Source organism: Halichoerus grypus, chromosome 2 (genome assembly GCF_964656455.1).
Source record: "Halichoerus grypus chromosome 2, mHalGry1.hap1.1, whole genome shotgun sequence".
Lineage (NCBI taxonomy): Eukaryota > Metazoa > Chordata > Mammalia > Carnivora > Phocidae > Halichoerus > Halichoerus grypus.
Genome location: NC_135713.1, coordinates 62,915,003 through 62,928,207, shown reverse-complemented (window position 1 = coordinate 62,928,207; position 13,205 = coordinate 62,915,003). Strand labels below are relative to the sequence as shown.

Below are 13,205 nucleotides of genomic sequence, written 5' to 3'. Positions count from 1 at the left end.
TATGCATTCAATATCCACTGAAGGCCTCTCTTGTCTAACACTGGCTTGATCCTGGGTTTGGAAAGACCCAAAACACAGTAAACAGTAAATTGAAAAACAATCATATTTTAATGAATACAACCTAAATTTTCCCCCCAAAACTTGTAGACATGCTTCACACATAGAGCTTACTGTGTATGGACATCACTTAACTCTGATGATAAAGTCTTCAACTGAGTTATCAGATCACTAATCTTGCTGAATGACTCTGGTATCCAAATCCATGCACTTTTCAAAATAACCATTATTTCAATGGAGTAAGCCTGCTCTGAAATCCGTAATAACCAAGTTGCAGAGTTTATAAGCTTTTTTTTTTTTTTAAGATTTATTTTTAGGGGCACCTGGGTGGCTCAGTTGGTTGAGCAACTGCCTTCGGCTTGGGTCCTGGGATCGAGCCCTGTGTCAGGCTCCCTGCTCAGTGGGGAGTCTACTTCTCCTTCTCCCTGCTGCTTCCCCTGCTCATTCTCTCTCTCAAATAAATAAATAAAATCTTTTTTAAAAAAAGATTTGTTTTTAGAGAGAGACACATAGCAGGCATGTGGGGGGAAGGGCAAAGGGAGAGAGACTCCTAAGCAGACTCCACGCTGAGTGCCGAGCTGCACTTGGGGCTTGATCTCACATCCCCGAGATCAAGACCTGAGCTGAAACCATAAAGTGCGCTCAATCGACGGTACCACCCATGTACTTGCTCCAAGTTTATAAACTTTTAAAGCCCAAATGAGTGCCGCGACAAAGATTTTCTACTCATAACACAGTAATACGTTATAGGTTTACTGGCAATATTAATGAACTCCATCTTACCCCAAGTCACTATTTAAACTACATCACAATCTTCATGAACAATTCTGGGAGGGCACTTCTGCCTTCCTTGTAGGTTAGATGTCCCACAGTCAGTGCACAGCTATGCAAGGGTAAAGACCACCCCCTTGTTCCTAGGCCCAGGACCACCTCCCACCACATATAAGCCTCATGGCTGGTGAAGTCTGCACTGATTAGGCAATGGTGATCAGTTTCCTTTCCAAATAAGTTCACTGAAAGAGCTGGTGAGCTGAGCTTGAATTCCTGGCTCCAAGCTGTACCTTCCCAACTGTTCTGTAACTGGGGATGCCTGGATGGAGGGAAGGAAGGAAGTGGTGTGTACTGCTCAGGCGACTGTTTGTGGAGACAGCAGATCCGAGCTCACATCCCAGCTCCACCAATGACTCTGTGACCTTGTATACATTAGCCCACTGCTCCAAGTTCCTGGATCGTTATCAACAAAATTAGGATACTACTTCATAATAACCACTAATTTAATAACCTTATATTCTAAGAGCTTTTCTTGTATGATTATCTCATCTAACCCTCACAATAGTTCAGTTTCCAAGGGTGGGTAGCAAACTTGATCAAGTAAGTAGGGGTGGCAGAATGTGAACCTAAGTTGTCCAGCTCCAGAACCCAGCTCGCTGGAGAAGCAGTTGTGACCAGGAAAGTATTTTCCTGGAGATTCTGATTCAGTAGAGCTCTGGTGGGGCCTAGGAATTAGATTTTTAAGAAGTACACCAGGGGTATCCTATGATTAGGTAAGTTTGGGAGAATTATGCTGGAAAGAACATAAAAATAATAAATAAATAATGACCCAATCCCCTGCCAGTTGCGGGATGATGCAGGGCCAGTACGGATATTTAGATGACTCCCTGGCCGTTAATGCTGGTTGCTTGGCCTGTTCTTTCTGGCAGGTTCCTGTTGAGGCTAGCTCCCTGCCCTGTGGCCTGGTCCTGTGAGCACCTACCCTGACAACCTTTGGAATCAGAACTGGACTGGACCAAACGCAGTGTGGACTGGACTCCTGATTCTGTCACTTCCTTTCTAGGCATGTCACCAGGTGAGTCACTTCACATCTCTGAGCCTCAATATTTTTATCTATAAGATAGAGGAAAGAGTTGGCTCACAGAGTTGGTAAGATTAGTAAGCTGAGGTGTACAAGACAGCTTTTAAACCTTTATTAATTGTAAAATGCTAAACAAAGGTAGGGCACATGGCTAACGAGCCAGTTCCCCATGAGTGGGAGCTCCTGTCCTCACTGGCTGAAGTCCTGCCCATAAATGCAGTTGCTGCTGGTGGTGGTGCTGATGGGGTTGGGGAAGAAATGGACTGGAGCTTGGCTGCCTGAAGAAGATGATCACAAATGTCTAACAAAAATCACTTTTCTTTCCAACTTTTAGCTACATGCCAAGAAAATGCTTAAATTGGCAAAAAATTTTTCTTCCAAAATTTTGCAGGTAACAAGTTAGCAGAGAATGTGCTTTTCATCACGGACTTATTAACAAAGACCTTTAACCCTGAATAAAAATTAACAATGGAAATTAAATTATTAAACTGGAAATTTGCTAGTAATTAAAACAACTTTGAAAGAGGTTTGAAAGAGGTAAGAAAGCCAGGTCGCCCTGTTTGTTTACTTAGGGCCAAGCAGGTGCGAAACACCCCGCCAACGTCACTGTCTGGGGGACATGACTGAGTGCCCATTACGTGCCAGACACTAGGCTTTCCAGGCATTATGAGATGCCAAATCCTCATTTCAGTCCTCCAAGAAAATGTCCCTTATTTGTAGAGCTGCTCAGAAAAATCAAGCATCACCCGAAAGATGGCAGAGCCCGGAAGCGCTGCTTCTGTCTGACTTTCTGCCACGCTTCTGACCCTTGGGAGGCCAGGGATGATGTGGCTGCCAAGGGCAATCACCCTAACTAGAGGAGCCTAAATAGCACATTTACTAATTTGTTTAGCTTTGGGCTGCTTGTCCACACACCCCATTCCTTTCTCATGGGCATGGCCACACAGGAGATCAAATTACAGACCAGAAAGCTGAATCCTGGGCAAAGAGTCTACTCCTTCAAAGTGAATTTCCACTCATCAATGGCTTTCTGTTGCATACTCTTCTCTATTCTAGGGGTCTCTTCTAGAATCAAGAAGACATGGAGAATTATTGCCTTCTGCCTGTCTCCCTGCCGGCATCCTCCTCACCCCCTATCTCCCACCCCACAATGCAAACCTCACTCTTGGATTTAACTTGAGAACATCCCAGTGACAATGCAAACATCGGCCGTATTTCAGTCCTTAAGATCAACTTTGGGCTTGGGTTTCTTAATCACTTTCTTAGGATGGGTGAAGTTCTCATCCATTATTTTTTAATTGGTTTTTACTTGAGATGGTGGCATCAGCCCATAAAAATGTTAAAATACTACCAAACTGTAGTATTTTGGATGAATTCAGTTGAGTATTTATTTTACTACCCACTTTAAAGAGTCAAATCAGGTTACGTATAATGTCTCTGAAAACATTTGACAAAGTAATAGTTAACTAAAAACTTAGTAACTTTGAACTTTGTATAGTTACGTGTAGGTTTGATACGTATTCTAACTTAATAATTTTTCACATTCTAGATAAGTCAGCCTTTTTTTTTTTTATGACTTATTGCTACTGATTTCTCACCTTTAACCTCACACAAAGGGTCAGTTCCACCCATGATTATATTCCAACTAAATATATCTGACCACTGCTTGCACAGTAGGATGGATGTAGATACCATATTTTATTCTAAGGTACTGGAGAGCAAAAAGTTTGGATGATGGACAGGCTTTTAAGATCACTGCTGCTCTGGATGTCCTCTAAGCTTTCTCCCCAGGAAGTAAAGGGGAGGGGGGAATGCTTCCTCTCGGCACCTCTCTATACCCATCCACATGAGATTTCATAAACATTCTACAGAGTATTAAGAGCATTCTAAATATCTGACTGACCCTGAAGTATAGCCAGCCTTTCCTATACAGGTTCCTCTCTGACAGCTACAACCACGGATACTGTCCCTTTCCAGAAGGCCCATGGGCTTAGAAACTTGCACACTCAATCTAACACTTGAATGCATACTTGGAGCAATTATACGTAGGGCTAGGCGAGATAGGAACAGATAGATCTTTCCTTCCAAACTGTCATTTTTGCAAGCTAGACACCTGCAGTCCTAAAGGGAGAAAGGACCTGCTTGAGGTCCCAGAACTTCTTGGTAGAGCTTCCACTCATCCTCCCAAAGTTCCGCTCTCATCTTATATATCTTGTATGTCAAGTCTGAGTCCAGCACCGTAAGAGCTGCAAAGGCTCCTTATTTACCTGCATACCCACTTCCCACCTATTACAATGCCTGGAAACTGGGGATGGACAATGGAAGAGAAAATCAAGAGGCGCCCAAGTCAAAAACTAGAGGACAAGGAAGAAGAAGTAATTATGAGTTTGAGAAAAGTACAAACAAAATGCAGTGGGGGTTCAGAAGGCAGATGTCCATGAAGTGGTTGAATGCCTGAGCTCTGAAGTCACTCAGAAGTAGGCTTTTTCATTCAGGCACTCAACAAATATTCACTGAGGGTCTACCTGGTACAGGCAATTGATGGATAGGTGAGCAAGACAAAAATAGGCCCTGGTCGCAAGATGAGAAAAAAACGAGCAAGGAAACACAGTTAATTTCAACTGATGACAAATGGTATGAAAGAAAAATCACAGGGGTAGTCTAACAAAAAATGCATGCATGAGGGGGCAATTTTAGACAACACAGTCAAGGAAAAGCATCTTTGAGCAAGTAACATTTAAGCCGAGACTTGGCCTTGCTCTACAGACGGCCAACTGGGTGACCCTGCGCGTGTCACTCAACCTCTCTGAGTACCAGCTTTCGCATCGGGATTATGAACGCAAAACCAAGAACCTCACAGGGCTGGAAGAATGTAAAAGTCAATGAACCTAAGTCACCTGCATGCACTTAGTGGATGCCTTGGTTGTCATTCTGGGAAGGTTAGAGACCTGTGACATGTGGGAAAGATCAAGAGAGGATGGAGATGCAAGGTCGGTCCGGGACCACTCTCTCACCTATCTCTTTCCTCCAAGATTGCGGGTTCCAGGGCAGGGGACAGGTGGTCTCCTCTCTGACCCTGGAGCCCCGCTCTGCGCCACGAGGAGAAGCCAAGAGCTAGGAGTGTGGGGGCACGGGGGTCGGTAACACCCGGTCGCCAGGCAATCACTCGCGCTCGTAGCATGGTGGCCTGTCCCCGCGGCAGCCATTTTGGGTGTCCTCACCGCGGGGAGTTTCGTCACGCGGCCGCCGGGCACAGCGTGGCAGGGCGCGTGCCGGCGTGGATGGGTGAGCCCCTTCCCATCCGGGGCGAGAAGCACTCCACCACCCGGGCTCAGGGGGACCTCAGGGGCAGGTCAGGCTGCTGCAGGCGGGGAAGCTGCCAGGCAGCGGGAGGGTAGGGGTCCCCAAGATGCGCGGACCGCTCCCCCCACCCCGGCCCCGGCATCCCCGGCAGGGCGCGGGGGCTCCTGACATCCCGCCCGGGGGGGGTCTCCGCGCCGCCGCCCCGCGAGCGCGCGTCCCCGCCCCGGCCCTCGCCTCTCCGCGCTCTCACCACCCAGCCCGGCCCGGCCCGCCGCCCGCGACTCACCGCTCCCCGCCGCCCGCGCCGCTCGCAGGACCCGCTCAGCGCCGCCTGCGCCGCCACCGGAAGCGCTTCGCCCGCCAGAGCGGCCCCGCGCGCCGCCGCCGCCCGGTGCGCGCCCTCGGAGCGCGCCCTCGGAGCGCGTCCCCGTGCGGAGCGAGGCGGCCGCGTGGAGCCCCGGACCCGCCCCGGAGTCGCGGAGCTCTCCGCCCAGCCCCGCGCCGCGCCCCGCGCGCTCCCCCGTGCCCGCGCTTTCGCGGCTGGCTCCTCCCCGCTCTCTGTCACCGTGGTGAACTCCCAACTTCTTCCTCGCCGCTTGCGAGGCCTTCTCCGCTCAGGCCAATGCCATTGCTTTCCGTTTGGGTTTCCCCGAGGGGACCACCCCTTCCTCGATCATTTCTTTATTGCCAGGGTCTTGCAGAGAGTCCGCAGCCACCCATTCACTCACTCATTTGTTCATTTAAAGCCGTGTTTCCCAAAGTGTGGAGTTTGGCACCGGTGGTGCCACAAGGCAATTTTAGGCGGCACAAAGGCCACGAACTGACTTATGTCTTTAAAAGAATGGCTCTGGCTACTGTGTGGAAAACAGGCCATAGGGGAGGTGATGCGGGGGCAGAAAGACGCCAGGAGGGAGGCTACCGGGTGGGCTTGGATCCGGTTGATAACAGATGAGGTGGTGAGAATTATTGGGTTCTTGGGTATATCTTGGGGGCAGATGAAATCTAATATATGGTGAATTACATCGTGTTCATGGAGAAGAAGATTCCATTTTTAAAGTCACAAATTCTTCCTCAAATAACCTATAAATACAATGCAATTCCAAACAAAATTCTGACAAATCTAGTGTAGGAGTGTGTATGTACAACTTGATGACTATAAAGTGTATATGGAAAAATAAAGAACCAGAAATAGCCAAAACAATTTTGAAGAAAAAGAGTAAGGTGGAGTGACTCATCCTATAAATACAGGGTAGTAGTGTGTTCGTGCAGAGATCAACAAATAGCTTAGTGCAGCCACATAGGGATACCTGACATGGACCCTGCTCATACAGAGATGTGCTCTGAGCTGGCATCCCAAGTGAGGGGGCAAAGATAAAGATTCACTAAATAATACTGGGACAATTGACTCTCTACCTTATATCGCATACGACTCAGCTCCAGATGGATTAAAGACCCGAGTATGAGAAACAAACTCCCAAGTTTTTAGCAGACAATGTAGGAGGGTATGTTTATGACCGTGGGATAAGGAGACATTCTCAAATAAATACAAAAAGTACAAAATATAAAGGAAAGATTGAAAAGTTAAGCCTCAGGAAAACTCAAAAATCGAGTTTAGTTTGATAGGTCACCAACGATAGTGTAAGAGAAGTGAGAAGTTCATGGACTGGGAGGGGATATTTTCAATGCATGGATGTGGTAAAGAATACCTATGCAGAAAATATTACAAAAAACCCTTTACAAACTAGTAAGAAGAAATAACCCAATGGAAAGACATACAAAAATCAGGAAAAGCAAATGGCCCCCATACATAAGTATAGATATTCAAACTGGCCAGTGATTTGGGCACTCAGCATGGGTTTCACAAATAGTTTTTTGGTGGCATTCCTTATCCTCAGAATTCCTCTGAATGTTGAACCAGTTTCTGTTTGGCTCAAAAAGATTAAAAAAAAAAAAAAAATCCCTCCCTCACAGAACTTACTGGCAAGGATATAGACATGTAAACAAATAATTACAAGAAATGATTACAATTCAATATAAAAATTGCAATAGTATAATGTGGGCTGTTTGACTAAGGGCTATGAGGACGTGGAGGAGGGACTGCCTAGCTTGCCTGCAGAATGGGGTTGCAAGAGACAGAGAGCAGAGGCAGAGTGTATCAGTTATCTGTTGCTGCAGTAATGTTATAGCAGAACCATAAAACCTCAAGAGTATATACAACAAGGAACATTGATTTTTGTTCCCCAGTCTATGCTGACTGGCAGTTGTGCTGATGGAAGCTGGGCTCAGCAAGGCTTACCCATGTGTCTGGTCAGCTGTGGGCTGTCGGTGGCTTTGTGGATCTTAGCAGGGCTCTCTCACTCTCTGGGGCCTCAGCTGGGACAAGTGGACCGACAAGGGAGTGGAGGAGGGAGAGAGGGAGGGAGAGAGAGATAGAGGAAGGAAACTCAAGGCCTCTTAAGGCCAACGCTTGGGACTGACATGCCTTCACTTTCACTTCATCCTACTGGTCAAACCAAATTACAAGCCCGGCCCAGATTCAGGGGAAAATAGATTTTATCTCTTGATGGGAGGAGCTGTAAAATGACATTGCAGATAGGTGGAGATAAACAGGCAGGTGGAGAACTGGGGACATCCCTTACCAAAAATTCCATCATTTGTGTTTCTTTGCCTTCTCAGCATCCCGATTTATTTTGGGGGAGCTCCCCCGTCTCACTTCATTTGATCCTGGTCAGATTGTCAATCATTTATCTTCTCACACCCGCCACAGTCCTGGGTACAAGACCAAAGCTGGACCAAACAGAATCCTGTCCTGAATTTATATGTGGACTCATCTCGTGCCCCTCCCCTGACCCTATTGGGGTTATGTCGCTGGGAGAATGTGGATCAGGGGCTGTCTGTCGGGGTGGCTTTCTGCCACTCTGAAGAAGAGAAACTAAGTTGAAAGATGCAAAAGAGACAGAGTTCAGATGACATCATTTCAGTCCCTGGCTCAACCAACCTAGGCTCCTGGGCTTCCAGTTATGGGAGCCAATAAAGCCACCCGCATACCCCCCCTCTTTTTTTTTAATCACAAAGCTCTTTCCAGTTAGATTTCTATTCCTGATTGACTTGGGGTGAGGTTCACAGAGATGGTGACATCTGAGCTGAGTGCAACTAAATTTAAAAAAGTAGGAGGCAGACGGAGAAAGTAGAAATGAGCTGAGGATGTAAGAATGAAAAGTAAGTGTCCACATGTGTTCCTACCATTGTTTCAAATAAACAGCCTTTGGAAACTAAGATAGTACGGAAGCTAAGATAGTATTTTCCAGCTTTGTTGATGAGGAGGTGGAGTGCTGGGGAATTCTTGCTAGGCTTGCATCAACAAAGGTTGCAAAACCCTTGCGTATTAATATGGACTTTGAACCGTTCAGGGCATGGCAAAAATAAAACAATGCTTAAGTCAGCAAAGAAGGGGATACATTTCTGAGCATACTAAAAGTTCAGTGAGCTGAAGAAAGATCTTGCTGAGTATATCACAAGATGAAGTTTTTCTCACAATAGAACAGGGAATTTGGTGAGAATCGATTTTTTTATATTAGCATTCTAGTGAAAACTTTAAGTTCCAGATTTTATTAGGCAGGTATTTATGATGATAAAATAAATACACAATCGTATGAATTTGAAAAGAATGGAAAAGTTCATGCACACACTCCATGCTCTTCCTCAGCACTGTCCCTGATAGATTTTTTTTAAGTTTTCTTCTTTTTTTTTTAAAGATTTTATTTATTTATTTGACAGAGAGAGACACAGCAAGAGAGGGAACACAAGCAGGGGGAGTGGGAGAGGGAGAAGCAGGCTTCCCGCTGAGGAGGGAGCCCAATGCGGGGCTCGATCCCAGAACCCTGGGATCATGACCTGAGCCGAAGGCAGACGCTTAACGACTGAGCCACCCAGGCGCCCCTAAGTTAAGTTTTCTTCTAGCATTTTCTTTTCTGACCCATCAAACTTCTGTTCATCCTGTGCTTGAGTTTCCACTCTCTGTACAAATGATGGAAGCATTATTTGAATGACTGTGGAACATTCCATTGAGCGGATGTATCATCATCCACTCAAGCTGGTGAGGAGACTCTTTTATACACTATCCACTCAGGTGCATTTGATTTTGTGGGGACTTTTTCCTCAGGAGAGGGAAGGCCCTAGAGATTCTGTATCCAGCACCTCAGCAGCACCTTATAGAAAGGCAGGAGGGCAATAACAGTATTCTTGTGCCCGCTGTGAGTGGGGCATGGAGAGTCCTTTTCACAATTCTCTGCTCTAGTCGGCACAGGAACCCTGAGGGGTGAACTACTTGTATCAGTTAGGGTTCACGAGAGAATTAGAACCAATAGGATGTATCTCTACTTCTATCTATCTATTGAGAAATTTCTGGTAAGGAATTAGCTCACGTGATGAGGGGGTGAGGTTGGCAAGTGTGACATTGTGGGACAGAAGAGCAGCCTAGAGACCCAGACAGGAATTGATGCTACAGTCTTGAGAGGCTGAACTTCTCTGGGAAAATCAGTTTTTGCTCGCAAGGCCTTCTAACTGATTGGATGAGGCACACCCTCATTAAGGAGGGTAGTCTTCTCCATGTAAAGTCAACTGGTCGTAGGTGTGAATCACATCTACAAAGTACCTCTGCAGCAGTACCCAGGTAGGTGTTTCATGGAGTAACTGGGTCTGTAGCCTAGCTCGGGTGACACAGAAAACTAAACATCATGCTCCTCTTCACCTGATTTTCCATCTCCACTTCCACTCTTGCCTCTAATAATCCATTTCCTGATCTTTTGAAAAAGTGAATCAGATCATGTCGTCTCCTGTTTTAAAATCCTCAGTATCTCTCAATTTTGCTGGCAATAAAATCTGTTTTATGTGTTTTACTGACAATAAAACTCCTTACCATGGCCTATGGACCCTCATTCTCCGTCTTGTCCTATGTCTTCAGTTTGACCACATGCCACTCTCCCCCTTGTTCATATTAATATCGCCAAACTTTCTGAATCCTGAACGGACCAGCTTATTCCTACCTCAGGGCATTTGCATATGCTGTTCTCACTGCCTGGAATGCTATCAGGTCAAACATCACCTCCTCAGAGAAGCCTTCCCTGACAGCCTGTCTGAATAGCCTCTCCCACTCACATTGGAGATCATCATTCTTTTACTTCTTTTACTGCATTGTCACTATCCCAAATGACTTGTTTATTTATTTGTTGACTTGTTTCTTCTCTGTGTCTTCAGCTAGAATGTCCTACTAAAGGCAAGGATTCTGTCTGCTGTATCCTCCCATGTATTCTCAGCTCCTTGAACAGGGCCTGCCACACTTCCCCACCCCGCCCAAATCATGCCACCACACCACTGTGCTGAGGACCCTGTGGCCTCCACCCCGACCACTGGACACTGAAGGTTGCACAAGAGTAACTTCTGCTCTGGGAACTGCTTGCTGCAGCCATCACTGGAAGGGATGCTCCACTGGCTGGGCAGGTGCATCTGATCGGCTGAGCTGAGGTCATGTGCCAGCAGAACATGAAGCCTTTCCTATAAAGGCCAATGCTCACTTCCCCCACTCTCACATATCATGGGGAATTGAATCACTCCAGAAAGTTCCCTCATGCCCCTTCTTAGTCAGTGCACTCCCACTCCAGATGTAACACTGTCCTGCTATCTATTACCTGCTCTCTCTGATTTCTATCACTCGTTTCTAATTAGGTTTGTCTGTTCTGAAACTTCATCTAAATGGAATTGTACAGTATATGCTTTTGTGTGTGTATGTGTGTGTGTCTGGCTTCTTTCACTCAGTATGTGTGTGTGTGTGTTTTTTTTTTAAAAGACTGTATTTATTTGTCAGAGAGAGGGAGGGAGAGAGAGAGAGCGCACACAAGTAGGGGGAGTGGCAGGCAAAGGGAGAAGCAGGCTCCCTGCTGAGCGGGGAGCCCTATGCAGGACTCGATCCCAGGACCCTGGGCAGACGCTTAACCGACTGAGCCACCCAGGTGTCCCTCACTCAGTATGTTTTTGAGATTTATCTTTGTTGTTGGTTTTAGTTGTGGTTTGTTTTTTCTCACTGTGTAGAGCTCTGTTTTGTAAGAATTTACCACAATTTTTGGGTAATGGACATTTACAATGTTTCCAGTTTAGGGTTATAAATAAAGTTGCTATGAACATTCATATACAAACTTCTTACAGATATGAAAGCAGATTTTTTTTTTTTTTTGCATTTAGTTCTCAATGTTTGGTGGATGTGCTTTGACCCATAAGCTCTGCCTCCAGAGTGATCTTTCCAAGATATGAAGCTCATGTTAATCTGCAACTGGAAGCCTGTTTTTGCCCTCCAGATAAAGTCCAACCTCCTTGGTACGGCATTCTAGGCTTTTTGATACTGACCTCAAACTCTAATAAGTTTCACCTCCTGCCTTACACCGCTGCAGGTACATCTACCAGTTCACTGTTTCTAGAATGCACCAGGCTGTTTTCTTCCTCCTGTTTTTGCACACATTTTGCATGGAATGTCTTTCTCCCAGAGAGTCTCGATTCTTGGACAAACTGATACACATCCTTCAAAGGCCAGCTCAAAAGACACCTCCTCTAGGAAGCTGCCCTTCAATTTGCCAGGTGCTTTCTGTACTTTCCATTGGGTGCTTTGGTGTGAATCTTTGGAATTAATCATGCTTTGGTATTAATATTGTTGAAGTACTTATTTCGTCGCATATATTTCTGTGATCATGGTCTGTCTCCTCTTTTCACTGGTGAGCTGCTGGAAGGCATAGAAGGGGCTCAGAGCTGTGAAGTCACCTACCTAATGCCACACGGCTGGTGTGACTCTACATTAGGTCCTGTTAACTCTATGGCACACGGTGGAGTGCATGCCAATAGCCATGCACCAGGTTGATGGAGATCAAGGGCTTGAGCTCAAAGGCCCTCGAGGGTCAACTAGGTGGTCATGAGAGCAGCAGAGAGCATGGAGCTGAGCCAAGGGAGCAGGGCACACCCACCAGGTGGGGCAGAGTCCGCCCAGCCCCGCAAATTGTTGCCCTGGGAATTTGGACTCTGTGGGACCCCCTTTTCTGAGGAGCCCCAAATCTGTAAAATCTGTAGAATTTCCTAACTTTTGAATGTTGACAACTAAGTTACGATTTTAAACACCAGGTAAGATAATCAAAAGACATCTGTGGGCTGGATCAAGGCCACTGTTCACTAATTTGCTCCTTGCACACAAAGCTGTATTGTACTAAGTCTGCATCCTGATAATTCTAACCTTTAGAAGGTTAAAAATAAAAATGACAAATTACTGCTTGTGGCCCCAACACAGATTCACCTGTAAGCCAAGTCAAATCTCCCAGTTCTCCCTGATGCCCCATTTGCTTAGTGGTTTACTCGCCATGCTCTCTGATGCTGCTGCATTGGGTTAGGGCCCAGGAGGGCACTCTGGGCACCGAGACGAGTTAGACATGGTCTTACTGGTGAGACGCTCAGGGTCCAGTGAGGCAGTGAGCATGACATAGGCAGGGGCCAGGTGGTCTAAGTAGCAGACACGGAGTCCAGAGGGAGGAGCAACTGACCCTTTCTGGGTATGTGTCAGGAAAGGGCTCCTGGCAGAGGGGATAGATGAACCAGGGTTCTAAGGATGAATAAGAGAAAGTGAGGTGAAGAGGTTCGGAAGAACATTCTTTGCAGAAGGAAGAGTATGTACCATAGGATAAAGGCCCAACCATTTGGGTGTGGGTGGGAGACCTGTGGCTCATGCAGGGAATGCGGTGCATGGGGTGGGCCTGGTGGTAGATCTCAAAGGGCAGGGATGAGTGAAGATGGGGCAGGGGTAACCCTCTCCCACCCAGATAGGGGATGTGTAGCCAGGTGACATGCAGGAATTCTGCCTGGGACCAGGGTTGAGGTCAAAGCTGGAGGGAGTATCCTCATGAGGTTCCTTCACTGAAGAGGGAAGAGAACGGGGTCAGGGCCAGAGGTCAAGGACCAAGAG

At 46.6% G+C, this 13,205-nt stretch overlaps 1 protein-coding gene across 1 annotated transcript in view; it reads right to left on the bottom strand.

Annotated features, from left to right (window-relative positions):
• Positions 1–5,623, bottom strand: part of SFXN1 (sideroflexin 1) — a 41,336-nt gene extending 35,713 nt beyond the window's left edge. The window contains exon 1 of the mRNA XM_036115708.2: positions 5,499–5,623. The gene's annotated coding sequence lies outside the window, so the exon portion shown is untranslated. The remainder of the gene's footprint in view (positions 1–5,498) is intronic.
• Between the last annotated feature and the right edge of the window lie 7,582 nt (positions 5,624–13,205).